A 13,849-nucleotide genomic window follows, 5' to 3' on the forward strand; every position below is an offset into this window, starting at 1 on the left:
CCTTCTATTCCAGTCTTTTATTGTTCGTGGAAAGAAAGATTGTTGGTATGCCTCTTTGTGGGTTCTAATCTCTCTGATTTTATCCTCATGGTCTCTTCGCAAGATACATGTAGGAGGGAGCAATATACTACTTGACTCCTCAGTGAAGGTATGTTCTCGAAACTTCACAAAAGCCCATACCGAGCTACTGAGCATCTCTCTTGCAGAGTATTCCACTGGAGTTTATCTATCATCTCTGTAACACTTTCGCAATTACTAAATGATCCTGTAATGAAGCGCGCTGCTCTCCGTTGGATCTTCTCTCTCTCTTCTATCAACCCTATCTGGTATGGATCCCACACCAGTGAGCAGTATGCAAGCAGTGGGTGAACAAGTGTACTGTAACCTACTTTCTTTGTTTTCAGATTGCATTTCCTTAAGATTCTTCCAATGAATCTGTCTGGCATCTGCTTTACCAACAATTGATTTTATATGGTCATTCCATTTTAAATCACTCCTAATGCCTACTCCCAGATAATTTCTGGAATTAACTGCTTCCAGTTGCTGACCTGCTATATTGTAGCTAAATGATAAAGGATCTTTCTTTCTATGTATTCGCAGCACATTACACTTGTCTACATTGAGATTCAGTTGCCATTCCCTGCACCATGCGTCAATTCGTTGCAGATCCTCCTGCATTTCAGTACAATTTTCCATTGTTACAACCTCTCGATATACTACAGCATCATCTGCAAAAAGCCTCAGTGAGCTTCCGATGTTATCCAGAAGGTCATTTATGTATATTGTGAATAGCAACAGTCCTAAGACACTCCCCTGTGGCACATCTAAAATTACTCTTACTACGGAAGACTTCTCTCCATTGAGAATGACATGCTGTGTTCTGTTATCTAGGAACTCTTCATTCCAATCACACAATTGGTATGATAGTCCATATGCTCTTACTTTGTTCATTAAACGACTGTGGGGAACTGTATCAAACGCCTTTCCGAAGTCAAGAAACACAGCATCTACTGGAAACTTGTGTCTATGGCCCTCTGGGTCTCTTGGACGAATAGCACGAGCTGGGTTTCACATGATCGTCTTTTTCGAAACCCATGCTGATTCCTACAGAGTAGATTTCTAGTCCCCAGGAAAGTCATTATACTTGAACATAACACATGCTCCAAAATTCTACAACTGATCGACGTTAGAGATATAGGTCTATAATTCTGCAAACTTGTTCCACGTCCTTTCTTGAAAATGTGGATGACCTGCGTCCTTTTCCAATCGTTTGGATTGCTATGCTCTTCTAGAGACCTACGGTACACCGCTGCAAGAAGGGGGGCAAGTTCCTTCGCATATTCTGTGTAAAATTGAACTGGTATCCCATCAGGTCCAGCAGCCTTTGCTCTTTTGAGCGATTTTAATTGTTTTTCTGTCCCTCTTCATCTAATTCGATATCTGTCATTTGTGCGACAATCTAGAGAAGGAACTACAGCGCAGTCTTCCTCTGTGAAACAGCATTGGAAAAAGACATTTAGTATTTCAGCCTTTAGTCTGTCATCCTCTGTTTCAGTACTATTTTGGTCACAGAGTGTCTGGACATTTTGTTTTGATCCACCTACCGCTTTGACATAAGATCAAAATTTCTTAGGATTTTCTGCCAAGTCAGTACATAGAACTTTACTTTCGAATTCATTGAACACCTCTCGCATAGCACTCCTCACACTACATTTCGCTGGCAATGGGATTTACACAATGCTGGTGACTACTTCGTAGGTCAGTAAAACTTTGAAACACGTATTTATTTTGTAAGAGCTGTAAATAAATAGTTGCCACTATTAAAGTTCCAACCCTCGTACATGGATCTTTCTGTCTATAGCGATATGTCAGAAGCTATGGTTTTTATGTTATTTTTTTTCTGTTCAGTACTTTCTTAAAGAAATTATTCTTCGACAATTATTGAAAAGAGAGTTGCTAGTATTGAAATAAACATGAAATTTCTTATGTTGTATTACAGCAAACAGATACAATGAGGTTTCCCATAAGGTACTGACCACCTTGTTCGCTTATTGGTTGTTCAGTAAGACACTCTGTTTTATGATTCTATCAGAATACCTATTGAAAGGTGAGTTTGTGCAATTTATGTTGTGTTTGGAAAAAAAATGAAACCTGTCAACAATGGAACTGTGGCTGTTCCTTGTAATGAATTAAGCTTTTTCAAATAAGAAATGGTAAACAATTCAGACAAAAATAAATCGGCAATTCTGTTGCTTTTTTGGCTGAATCCTGCAACCTACCATATTTTTAATAGTGAACAACTAGAATGTAAATTTACCAAAGGATTTTCTCTGTTTTTTCATCTGAGGGATTTGAAAATAATTCACAGCAAATAGTGTACCGCATTTCTGTTCCTATCCCCATTCAAAGTCAAGTTGTGAACTAAGAAAATGAACTTCAAACTCTAATGCTTATCGACTAAAATGAAGGCGTTGCTGCTAGCGTAACTGTGTGCATCAACATACTGTAACACCTATTCTTACTGTGGAGCTGAAAATGTTAGGTAGCATGGAGGTACAAAACGAGTGCCTTTCTTCTTGAAACAGAGCCGTTAAATGGGACTAAATATCATGAGAAAGCCAGTACTAGTTGTGACTATGCGAAGTCACATGGTTTCATGCTCAAACAAAGGGACTTTTCAAAATAATAAAAAGACGAGTACTGATTCTTTTGCAATGATGATCTAATATTCAAGAACTTTTAATTATAGGATAGGCAACCATGAATGAACGATTAAAAATCGTCTCAGGCATTGCACAAAAGCCATCAAATACCTAGTTTTACAATACGAGCAAGAACTAACAACCAAATCAATCTGCTTACTAAACGTGTGTGTGTGTGTGTGTGTGTGTGTGTGTGTGTGTGTGTGTGTGTGAGAGAGAGAGAGAGAGAGAGAGAGAGAGAGAGAGAGAGACTGAATGGAATGCCACGAACACTCACGGATGTGTAAAGCACAACTGTATTTCGTGATCCAGTTGGGACCATGTTTCTGAACCGATCACAAAGGAATGCTGGGATATATTTCAACTTGAAGAAACACGCCAAGCGATAATTTACTCCGTGTGAACGTTACTTGAAAAACAATACGTCCTGCAATAAACGTAAGTGAAGCGTTCGTGGGTCGCACGGTTTACGCCAAAAGCATCTAGCATGATTTATGCCAGATGTGTAAATGGCATGATGGAGTTGCAGCCAGCGTCCACACTGTACAAAATATTAGCCCAAAGTGTTGCTTCCGCCTAGCCACGCTAACTGAAAATTCGAGGTAACGTTTCTGACTGGCTGTCGCAAGGCCCTGTTCCTGATCTGTACGAGATATACCATGCACGACTTCTCTCAGATTCTGCTGCGGCCAGCCAGATAACGTAGGCTATCAGAACTATGACACTTCGCAAAATGCAGCGGACTTGTAAGTTGTGCTCTTATGCACATGCGAAACAAGTTGGCGTGAATAGTCAATGTGATTCGAATTTAGTGTAGTACTTTAACGCTCGTGAATTCAGCTCTTGTAGGTGCAGGAGGTGAATTGTGGGTCCTATGGGGGCGGCGGAGAAGCTGCCTTTAACCGAATGTTGTTGGGAAGTATTCTCAAGATGACATGTCTTCCATAAAACGTGATGCTGGAACGAAACGCGATGGCAGTAGACTTCTCTGGAGACGCGCATGTTGGATTTTGTTTCGATATTATAACTTGCGTGTTTTGATAGCATGCAGTACGCAGTTGTGACTAAAGATTTATCTCAAACATGTCACTCTTGTTACGATTTGTTTTAACCAAGTGTCACTTAATGACTTTGTATGTGACCACCATAGCTTAGTGAAGGGGTAGGCAACCGGCGGCGCGCGGCCTAATCCGCCGCAATTTGTTTCAGTGCGGCCCACGGAAGAAATTCGTAGGGGAGAGAGAGAGAGAGAGAGAGAGAGAGAGAGAGAGAGTGAGGCGCTCGCTTTTTACTCTGCCCAGGACGCATTTTCGAATATTTTTGCCGACGCTCAGCGCGTCTCAGGTTTGCAGCTCATAATACAGACAAATGAAAGATAAAGTTACAGAAACAACACGTGTCCATGCGATCAGCCATCAAAAATATTTTTAGATGAATATTTAAACACGCCCGGGTTCCCGGGTTCGATTCCCGGCGGGGTCAGGGATTTTCTCTGCCTCGTGATGACTGGGTGTTGTGTGCTGTCCTTAGGTTAGTTAGGTTTAAGAAGTTCTAAGTTCTAGGGGACTGATGACCATAGATGTTAAGTCCCATAGTGCTCAGAGCCATTTGACCCATTTTTGAATATTTAAAAAAGGACTTGCTACTATAGTCCAATTAAAATTATTTGATAGTTGACACTTTACGTGTTGGAGTTCTTCCAATTAGAGCGCTCAACGTCAAGCCAAAGCCGTTCGGCATTGCTAAATTCAATTAGTAAATTCACTCCCAAATTCTAGACCAGCTTTCTTTCTTGATGTGTTTGGATTCCAAATCCTATACGATTTTAACAAAATACAAACGTTTCATACGCAACACTTACCAAATTCTACTGGATCCTTCCACACAAAACGTATTTCAGCGTCACTTATATAATTATTATAATCACAAAGGCTGGCTTATATCAGGAAGCATTTCACAATATTGAGTGGAACCAAATTTTAGAAGGCTGCTGCAACTCATCATTGCGACTGGGTCACCAGGCATGAATATGACACCTAAACACAGTGCAATGGCCTAGCACAGTGGTTAGTGTAACTACCAATCCTCCAGAAGATCGTAGGTTCCAATCTCGTGAAACACATCGAATTTTTAATTTCTATATCTAATCAAAAATCTTTGATTGTTAGTTTTATCTAGTTAATTCTTTTCAATGTATTTTAAATTTTTAACCTCATTTTCACCATCGTATTGATTTTTTCATTTGCACTTACTTTTCTTCCTATAATTCTGTTTTCGTTTGGAATCTTCCTATGACGCCTATAATTTGAAAACCAAGTGCCAACCAGGACTGCTCACCGGTTGGTAATGCAGCAGCTCACATAGCCAGTGTGGGTGGTCAAAATTACTAACGTTAATCAAGGACCTATTCATAAAATAACTATATTAATGAATAAACCCTTACAATTGAGACAACCTATAATTTGAAGGATTAATAAAACTTTAACTGACTTACCAGCAGTAGTAAGGTAAAGTGCATTGTGGCATACTTTTGATATCAAATTGATACCAAATTAATAATGCTGATTAATTATGTTGAACAATTAATTACCACCTCCACTGATAACGTCACGTGTTTTCCCCAGCCAGGACATGCCCCCTTCTGTCACTCCTGGGGGTTGATTTATGAGCCTTGGGAATAATCTGCCCTTCCGTAAAACCCCCAATCCCACACACCTTCCCCTCCATCTCTCCCACACCACTGGGAAAAGGGACACTTATTCAGTTCTGAACCACTCTTACCTCACCTGGGAAATCTCCCACTTCTTCCCTCCCATCCCCTCCCCAGTTTCACTCCTCTCCTCTCCCAACTGGAAATTAATGGGGAAAAGACTCACTCTGTGCTGGAGAGGAAGGGTCTCGCAACACAAAATTTAAATCAATGTCAATAATATATTGGTGTATATTTCTTTATTTTATCAGTTTTCAGGAGCCAAGGCTCCTCCCTGGTGGGAAATAACTCAATTGCAATACCTCCACTCATATGAGAATTCTGTAGATAGATACTGGTGCAGTTAGGTCAAAATCCTTACTGTAGCGATCCCACAACCCACTGGCTGGTCGCAAATATTGAGACACTTGTGACGATCGCTTGCATATTTGATGGGACATACCTAGTGAAATTGATTGACTGCGTAGAATATTGCACTCTATGGGAAAATCACTCTTCATACACTCCTGGAAATGGAAAAAAGAACACATTGACACCGGTGTGTCAGACCCACCACACTTGCTCCGGACACTGCGAGGGGGCTGTACAAGCAATGAGCACACGCACGGCACAGCGCACACACCAGGAACCGCGGTGTTGGCCGTCGAATGGCGCTAGCTGCGCAGCATTTGTGCACCGCCGCCGTCAGTGTCAGCCAGTTTGCCGTGGCATACGGAGCTCCATCGCAGTCTTTAACACTGGTAGCATGCCGCGACAGCGTGGACGTGAACCGTATGTGCAGTTGACGGACTTTGAGCGAGGGCGTATAGTGGGCATGCGGGAGGCCGGGTGGACGTACCGCCGAATTGCTCAACACGTGGGGTGTGAGGTCTCCACAGTACATCGATGTTGTCGCCAGTGGTCGGCGGAAGGTGCACGTGCCCGTCGACCTGGGACCGGACCGCAGCGACGCACGGATGCACGCCAAGACCGTAGGATCCTACGCAGTGCCGTAGGGGACCGCACCGCCACTTCCCAGCAAATTAGGGACACTGTTGCTCCTGGGGTATCGGCGAGGACCATTCGCAACCGTCTCCATGAAGCTTGGCTACGGTCCCGCACACCGTTAGGCCGTCTTCCGCTCACGCCCCAACATCGTGCAGCCCGCCTCCAGTGGTGTCGCGACAGGCGTGAATGGAGGGACGACTGGAGACGTGTCGTCTTCAGCGATGAGAGTCGCTTCTGCCTTGGTGCCAATGATGGTCGTATGCGTGTTTGGCGCCGTGCAGGTGAGCGCCACAATCAGGACTGCATACGACCGAGGCACACAGGGCCAACACCCGGCATCATGGTGTGGGGAGCGATCTCCTACACTGGCCGTACACCACTGGTGATCGTCGAGGGGACACTGAATAGTGCACGGTACATCCAAACCTTCATCGAACCCATCGTTCTACCATTCCTAGACCGGCAAGGGAACTTGCTGTTCCAACAGGACAATGCACGTCCGCATGTATCCCGTGCCACCCAACGTGCTCTAGAAGGTGTAAGTCAACTACCCTGGCCAGCAAGATCTCCGGATCTGTCCCCCATTGAGCATGTTTGGGACTGGATGAAGCGTCGTCTCACGCGGTCTGCACGTCCAGCACGAACGCTGGTCCAACTGAGGCGCCAGGTGGAAATGGCATGGCAAGCCGTTCCACAGGACTACATCCAGCATCTCTACGATCGTCTCCATGGGAGAATAGCAGCCTGCATTGCTGCGAAAGGTGGATATACACTGTACTAGTGCCGACATTGTGCATGCTCTGTTGCCTGTGTCTATGTGCCTGTGGTTCTGTCAGTGTGATCATGTGATGTATCTGACCCCAGGAATGTGTCAATAAAGTTTCCCCTTCCTGGGACAATGAATTCACGGTGTTCTTATTTCAATTTCCAGGAGTGTATATCTGACATCTTGTATGCATTGATGTTTAAGAATACAAGTACCCTCCTCCCCACCACAACCCATATCTGGCGAAAAAAAACCTTACGATTGTGACTTCAGACTGACCGCAGGGCAGATGTGCAGGGCACCGCAGCCACGTTGGCCACCTTGCGTATTCCTGGACTCACAGGTCGGGAGATAGGCCGGCAAACAGAGCTGGCTCCTGTGGTACTCAGACAAAAAGCTGTGCTAATCCTCGAACAAAGCATTAAGTAACAGCAACCATTTGTGGCCGTTGCGCCGAGAGGTTAGAGGTGGTATGAATCAGTAGCTTTTCGATGCCACAAACATCAGATGTGATGTTCTGCTTCTATTACAGAGAGAATAACATCCACAAAAAGTTTCCGTAGTAAAGACCTAAACATCCTACAAAGATAATGAAAACCCGCACCTAACACATGTACCACAAACAGACTTTGTGAAACAAGCACTTGCTAACAGCTCTGGGCAGAAGCATGGCGCCAGAGAAATAACTCCCTTACTGCACTTCGTTGGGACAGTTGTGACAACACATCAGCTTCCCACAGCATGTGAACCACAACATCCTTTTAAATAAATTAGAATTCTATGGTGTCACGGGCAGTGCTGCAAAATGGTTCAAGTTATACCTAGCTAATAGGAAACAAAGGGTGTCAGTACAAGGGACTAGTGAATTAGGTCATCAGTCATCATCAGAATGGGAAGAAATTACTTGTGGTGTCCCACAAGGATCCATCCTAGGGCCATTGCTTTTTCTTGTGTACATTAATGATCTCTCATCAGTTACACTGCCAGAAGCAGAGTTCGTTTTGTTTGCAGATGACACAAGTATTGCAATAAATAGTATATCGAGTGTAGTTCTAGAAAGATCTGCTAATGATATTTTCATAGATATTAATAAATGGTTTAAAGCCAACTCATTGACATTAAACTTTGAAAAGACTCACTACATGCAATTCAGAACCTGTAAGAACCCAGCATATGCATAAAGTATGAAGAAGAGCAGATAGAAGAGGTTGACAGTCTTAAATTCCTGGGATTACAACTTGATAATAAATTCAGTTGGGAGGAGCACACCACAGAACTGCAGAAACGCCTTAACAAATCTATATTTGCAATTCGAGTGTTAGCAGACATAGGCGACATAAAAATGAAAAAGCTTGCATACTTTGCCTACTTTCATTCCATAATGTCATACGGTATAATATTTTGGGGTAACTCTTCAAGTCAAACAAAAGTTTTCAGAGTCCAAAAGCGTGTAATACGTATTATTTGTGGAGTAAATTCACGGACGTCATGTAGAAACGTCTTCAAAGAACTGGGTATACCAACCACTGCCTCTCAGTATATTTACTCCTTAATGAAATTTGTCCTAAATAATATATCTCGTTTCCAACAAACAGCTCAGTTCATACATACAATACCAGGAACAAAAATGATCTGCACAAAGACTTAAAAGCACTTACTTTAGTTCAAAAAGGGGTCCACTACTCAGGAACACTCATCTTCAATAATTTGCCAGCAAACATAAAAAATTTTGTTACAAATAAAGATCAATTTAAAAGGAGCCTGAAAGACTTACTAGCGGCCAACTCCTTCTACTCCATAGACGAATTTTTTAATAGAAACAAATGATGTATATATGCATACTATTAGTATTGTTATTTCAGCTAAAAAAAAAAGTTGACATGTTCCACATCCACGAGGATCTCCTCAGCATAGATCTATGGAACGAAAAACTAATCTAATCTAATCTAATCTAATCTAATCTAATCTAATCTTTGTGCACAGGCTTCTGGACAATTAGCGAGCGTTCTCAGTACCCCAAGCGACATTGGTGGTGTAACCTCCCCACAGATAAAAATATATGTATATCATTGACATTCAGTGTAACCTCCCAGCAGATAAAAAATATGTATATAGCATTCACATTCAGCGTAACCTAGCAACAGTTTATTATTCCGTAACCTCGCAATAATAACGTGACTAACCTACTAATAAAAAATGTGACTCATATGTAACCTTTCAATAATTAACTATCTGTGAATCTAAACTGGTAAATTTGGACGTCAGCAGTGCTGCGTCGTGGCCCTGAAAGATCATACTGAATAAATTGAAAATTCTTACGTCAATGAAGTTGCCGGATAACGCATATATATCTGCTCCTATAAGAAATTTTTCTGGCACACCCAGTGCAGTGCTGGCCACTAAATTTGTCATGTATATAAAGAAACAACTGATTTTTCTTGACGATAATCGGGATGACAATGGATTGGAGAAATTAGCAGGTTCTTTAAATTCAGATGAATGATTGTCAAAAAGTTAATTATATAAAAACGATTATTATTAAAAGATTTTTTGAAACATTTACACGGGACTTGATATAACAAGAGTACAAATTTAACTTAACAAACTACATATGCGCGCGGCTGTTTTTATCTTATACTACATCGCTCAGGCCCGCCATTGCTCTCCACGACCGGCCCAGCCAACTCCATACACACGACTGCCAGCTACTACTTACTCCTACAGACAGTGCTCTTACTGCAGCCAACACTGCTGTCTGGTCTGAGATTCTCTTATAGCTTACATATCGCAGGCAGTGCGTGAGCAATCCATCGAAATTACATCTGCTCGAGTGCGCTAGCAATAGATTCCTTAGTCATGGACCTCTTACAGTGGGAACTACTGACTGCTGATCACATCGCAAAGAGTGTCGTGGTCCATCACCACATGTATAGACAAGCGAAAGCAAATAGAGTACGAGGGTTGCACCGCATTTTTTACTCGCTCGGAAACAATGCTACGAATGTGAAACGTTACGTATGTACTATTTGCAATTTCCTGAGTGAGCACGCCAAGTTTCCGTTACTTCTGTCAAAAAACAAACAAAACAAAACAAACGAAAGGTTCAAATGGCTCTGAGCACTATGAGACTTAACTTCTGAGGTAATCAGTCCCCTAGAACTTAGACCTACTTAAACCTAACTAACCTAAGGACATCACACACATCCATGCCCGAGGCAGGATTCGAACCTGCGACCGTCACGATGGTGCGGTTCCAGACTGTAGCGCCTAGAACCGCTCGGCCACCCCGGCCGGCTCACTTCTGTCAGATAGTGTAGCTGCAAGACAGTTTCAAAATGGCATCTGTAGGTGATGTATGTTACAAGCAACGTGTCATCATTGAATTTCTCACTGCAGAGAAAGAAACTGGGGTGAATATTCAAACGCTTGTGCAAAGTCTATGGAGCATCTGCTGTCGACAGAGGCACAGTTAGTCACTGGGAGCGGAGGGTAAGGTCATCAGAAGGCGGTACAGCGGAGCTCCACGATTTGCAGAAGTCGGGGATACCAGACATGTTGCAGCCAGGACGGACGCATTAAAGGATGCGCATTAAAGGATTCGTGGAAGACATTTTGAGGACGATGGGGAGGTGATCCACACAGTGAAGCACTGGCGCCGCCCATCACGGCAAGGTTTGGTACCGACAGGGCATACGTGCCCTTGTTTCGCACTGGAGGAAGGCCATAAAATGGGATGGAGATTACATAGAAAAATAGGGTGTGTAGATAGAACACCATTCTTTCATGTGTGTAATTATCATTATGTTAAATAAAGATTTCTTGAAGAAAAAAGTTCGGTGCATTACTTTCTGGGTAACCCTCGTAATTAAATTTCAAAACACTCGCCATATATGTATGGACATTTGAGAACACAAGTACCCTATCCATGCGTTACCCGTAACCCACACGATCACAAAGTCAACTAGACGCATACTGCGCAGTATTTGCCTATTCACCCAACCAGTGGGCGCCTCAATCGTCAGCACCTAGACAGTCCAGTGACTACAGAGCAGAAGTCTATGTCCCTTGATATTTGATACCTAGATACCTAGGAAACCCCCTCCAGTCTCTCTCTAGTGGCTACTAAGCTGCAGCTTCCGGTCGACCACTGGCTGCAGACACTACGAGACAAGCAGGTACGGTTTGGACGTATAGTTCTAACTGCAAGTCCACTGCCAACATAGTCTTCCTAGTTTAAAAAATACGCTTTACCAAATCCGAGGCTGGGATATTATTGTTCATACACCTCGAATTTCTCACACGAAATGTTGATTCCCCCTTTTGTACGAGTCATTTTGCAAGACACGCCTGGCAGCCGTTATTGATATCAAATTGATTAACTAATTAATTAAATTGATCATGAGAGTCACTTTGCATGGTCAATAATTTTTTTCTGCAGTCGGATTTCACTTGCCAGGTAGCTCAAATGTGAATCCCCAGAGGCAAGATAATGTTCTTTTGTTCTTTTCAAGGAACGATATTAAGAATCGACATTTTATGCTGACTGCATAAAATGCCAAAAAACACACATTTTGCATAAGGACAACAAAGAGAGGATGCAAGAAACAGCGCTCATATGGAGGCATATAGATAGTCTTTTTCCTCTCGCTCTATTTGTGAGCGGAACAGGAAAGGAAATGACTAATAGCGGTAGAGGGTACCCTTCGCCACATACCATATGATGGCTTACGAAGTATGCATATAGATGTAAATGTAAATTTTGTCCACCTATTAAGATGTTACTCCATCCCTTTATAGGCACACAGAACTCATGGAAGAAAATTGTCTCTTATTTATCTAGAAATCAATAGGTGGAACTTCTGCTGATGATTGTCTCCTGGTAAAAATCTTCGTATTAGCTCCTAATTATCTCATTGCAGTCGCTTCATGAGACATATGCGGGAGGTTGTAATATGTTTGCCCACGACACTTAGAAGAAGTGGTATAGAGCTGACCTGTGAAGTCCCTTTTCGTCAGCGTATCGCTTATCTGCTATATTTTCACGAACCTTCCAGTCTTCGATGTATAGCATTTGAATCCACCTGATTTCGACAATAAGATATGTCCCCCACCAAGTCACAGACCCCTTCAAATTCTCTCAAAATCCCAACACGTTCCGACAGCACTGTTCTTTTAATTAGAAGACCGTCTAATCATCCACCTGTCACTGACTAAGTGAAGAGCTATCACAATGAGAAAAATAGTATGGGAGGCCAATGGCCTTGCCGCAGTGGTAACACTGGTTCCCATCAGATCACCAAAGTTAAGCGCTGTCGGGCTGGGATAGCACTGGGGTAGGTGACCACCCAGTCTGCCAAGTACTGTTGGCAAGTGGGGGGCACTCAGCCCTTGTGAAGCAAACTGAGGAGCTGCTTGACTGAGAAGAAGCAGCTCCAGCCTCGTAAACTGACATACGGTCGGGAGAGTGGTGTGCTGACCGCTGCCCCTCCATATCCACATCAAGTGACGCCTGTCGGATGAGGATGACACGGCGGCTGGTCGGTACCATTGGACCTTCCAAGTCCTGTTCCGATGGAGGAGAACATATAGGAGGAAATTCACAACCATGTAGAATATACCTGGGCCGCACAAAGAAATTCAGAAGCATAAGACCTACAACCCCCCCCCCCCCCCCCCCACCCCGATGAACCATGGACCTTGCCGTTGGTGGGGAGGCTTGCGTGCCTCAACGATACAGATAGCCGTAGCGTAGGTGCAACCACAACGGAGGGGTATCTATTGAGAGGCCAGACAAACGTGTGGTTCCTGAAGAGGGGCAGCAGCCTTTTCAGTAGTTGCAGGGGCAACAGTCTGGATGATTGACTGATCTGGCCCTGTAACACTAACCAAAACGGCCTTGCTGTTGTGGCGAACGGCTGAAAGCAAGGGGAAACTACAGCCGTAATTTTTCCCGAGGGCATGCAGCTTTACTGTATGATTAAATGTTGATGGCGTCCTCTTGGGTAAAATATTCCGGAAGTAAAATAGTCTCCCATTCGGATCTCCGGGCGGGGACAACTCAAGAGGACGTCGTTATCAGGAGAAAGAAAACTGGCATTCTACGCATCGGAGCGTGGAATGTCAGATCCCTTAATCGGGCAGGTAGGTTAGAAAATTTAAAAAGGGAAATGGATAGGTTAAAGTTAGATATAGTGGGAATTAGTGAAGTTCGGTGGCAGGAGGAACAAGACTTCTGGTCAGGTGACTACAACACAAAGTCAAATAGGGGTAATGCAGGAGTAGGTTTAATAATGAATAGGAAAATAGGAATGCGGGTAAGCTACTACAAACAGCATAGTGAACGCATTATTGTGGCCAAGATAGATACGAAGCCCACACCTACTACAGTAGTACAAGTTTATATGCCAACTAGCTCTGCAGATGACGAAGAAATTGAAGAAATGTATGATGAAATAAAAGAAATTATTCAGATAGTGAAGGGAGACGAAAATTTAATAGTCATGGGTGACTGGAATTCGAGTGTAGGAAAAGGGAGAGAAGGAAACGTAGTAGGTGAATATGGATTGGGGCTAAGAAATGAAAGAGGAAGCCGCCTGGTAGAATTTTTCACAGAGCATAACTTAATCATAGCTAACACTTGGTTCAAGAATCATGAAAGATGGTTGTATACATGGAAGAACCCTG

General features: G+C 43.1%; 1 pseudogene; it reads left to right on the forward strand.

The window, feature by feature from the left end:
- The first annotated feature begins 12,416 nt into the window (after positions 1-12,416).
- LOC126103981 (5S ribosomal RNA) lies at positions 12,417-12,534 on the forward strand (annotated as a pseudogene).
- Positions 12,535-13,849: the final 1,315 nt, after the last annotated feature.

This window comes from Schistocerca cancellata, chromosome 1 (assembly GCF_023864275.1).
Source record: "Schistocerca cancellata isolate TAMUIC-IGC-003103 chromosome 1, iqSchCanc2.1, whole genome shotgun sequence".
In the NCBI taxonomy this organism is placed as follows: Eukaryota; Metazoa; Arthropoda; class Insecta; order Orthoptera; family Acrididae; genus Schistocerca; species Schistocerca cancellata.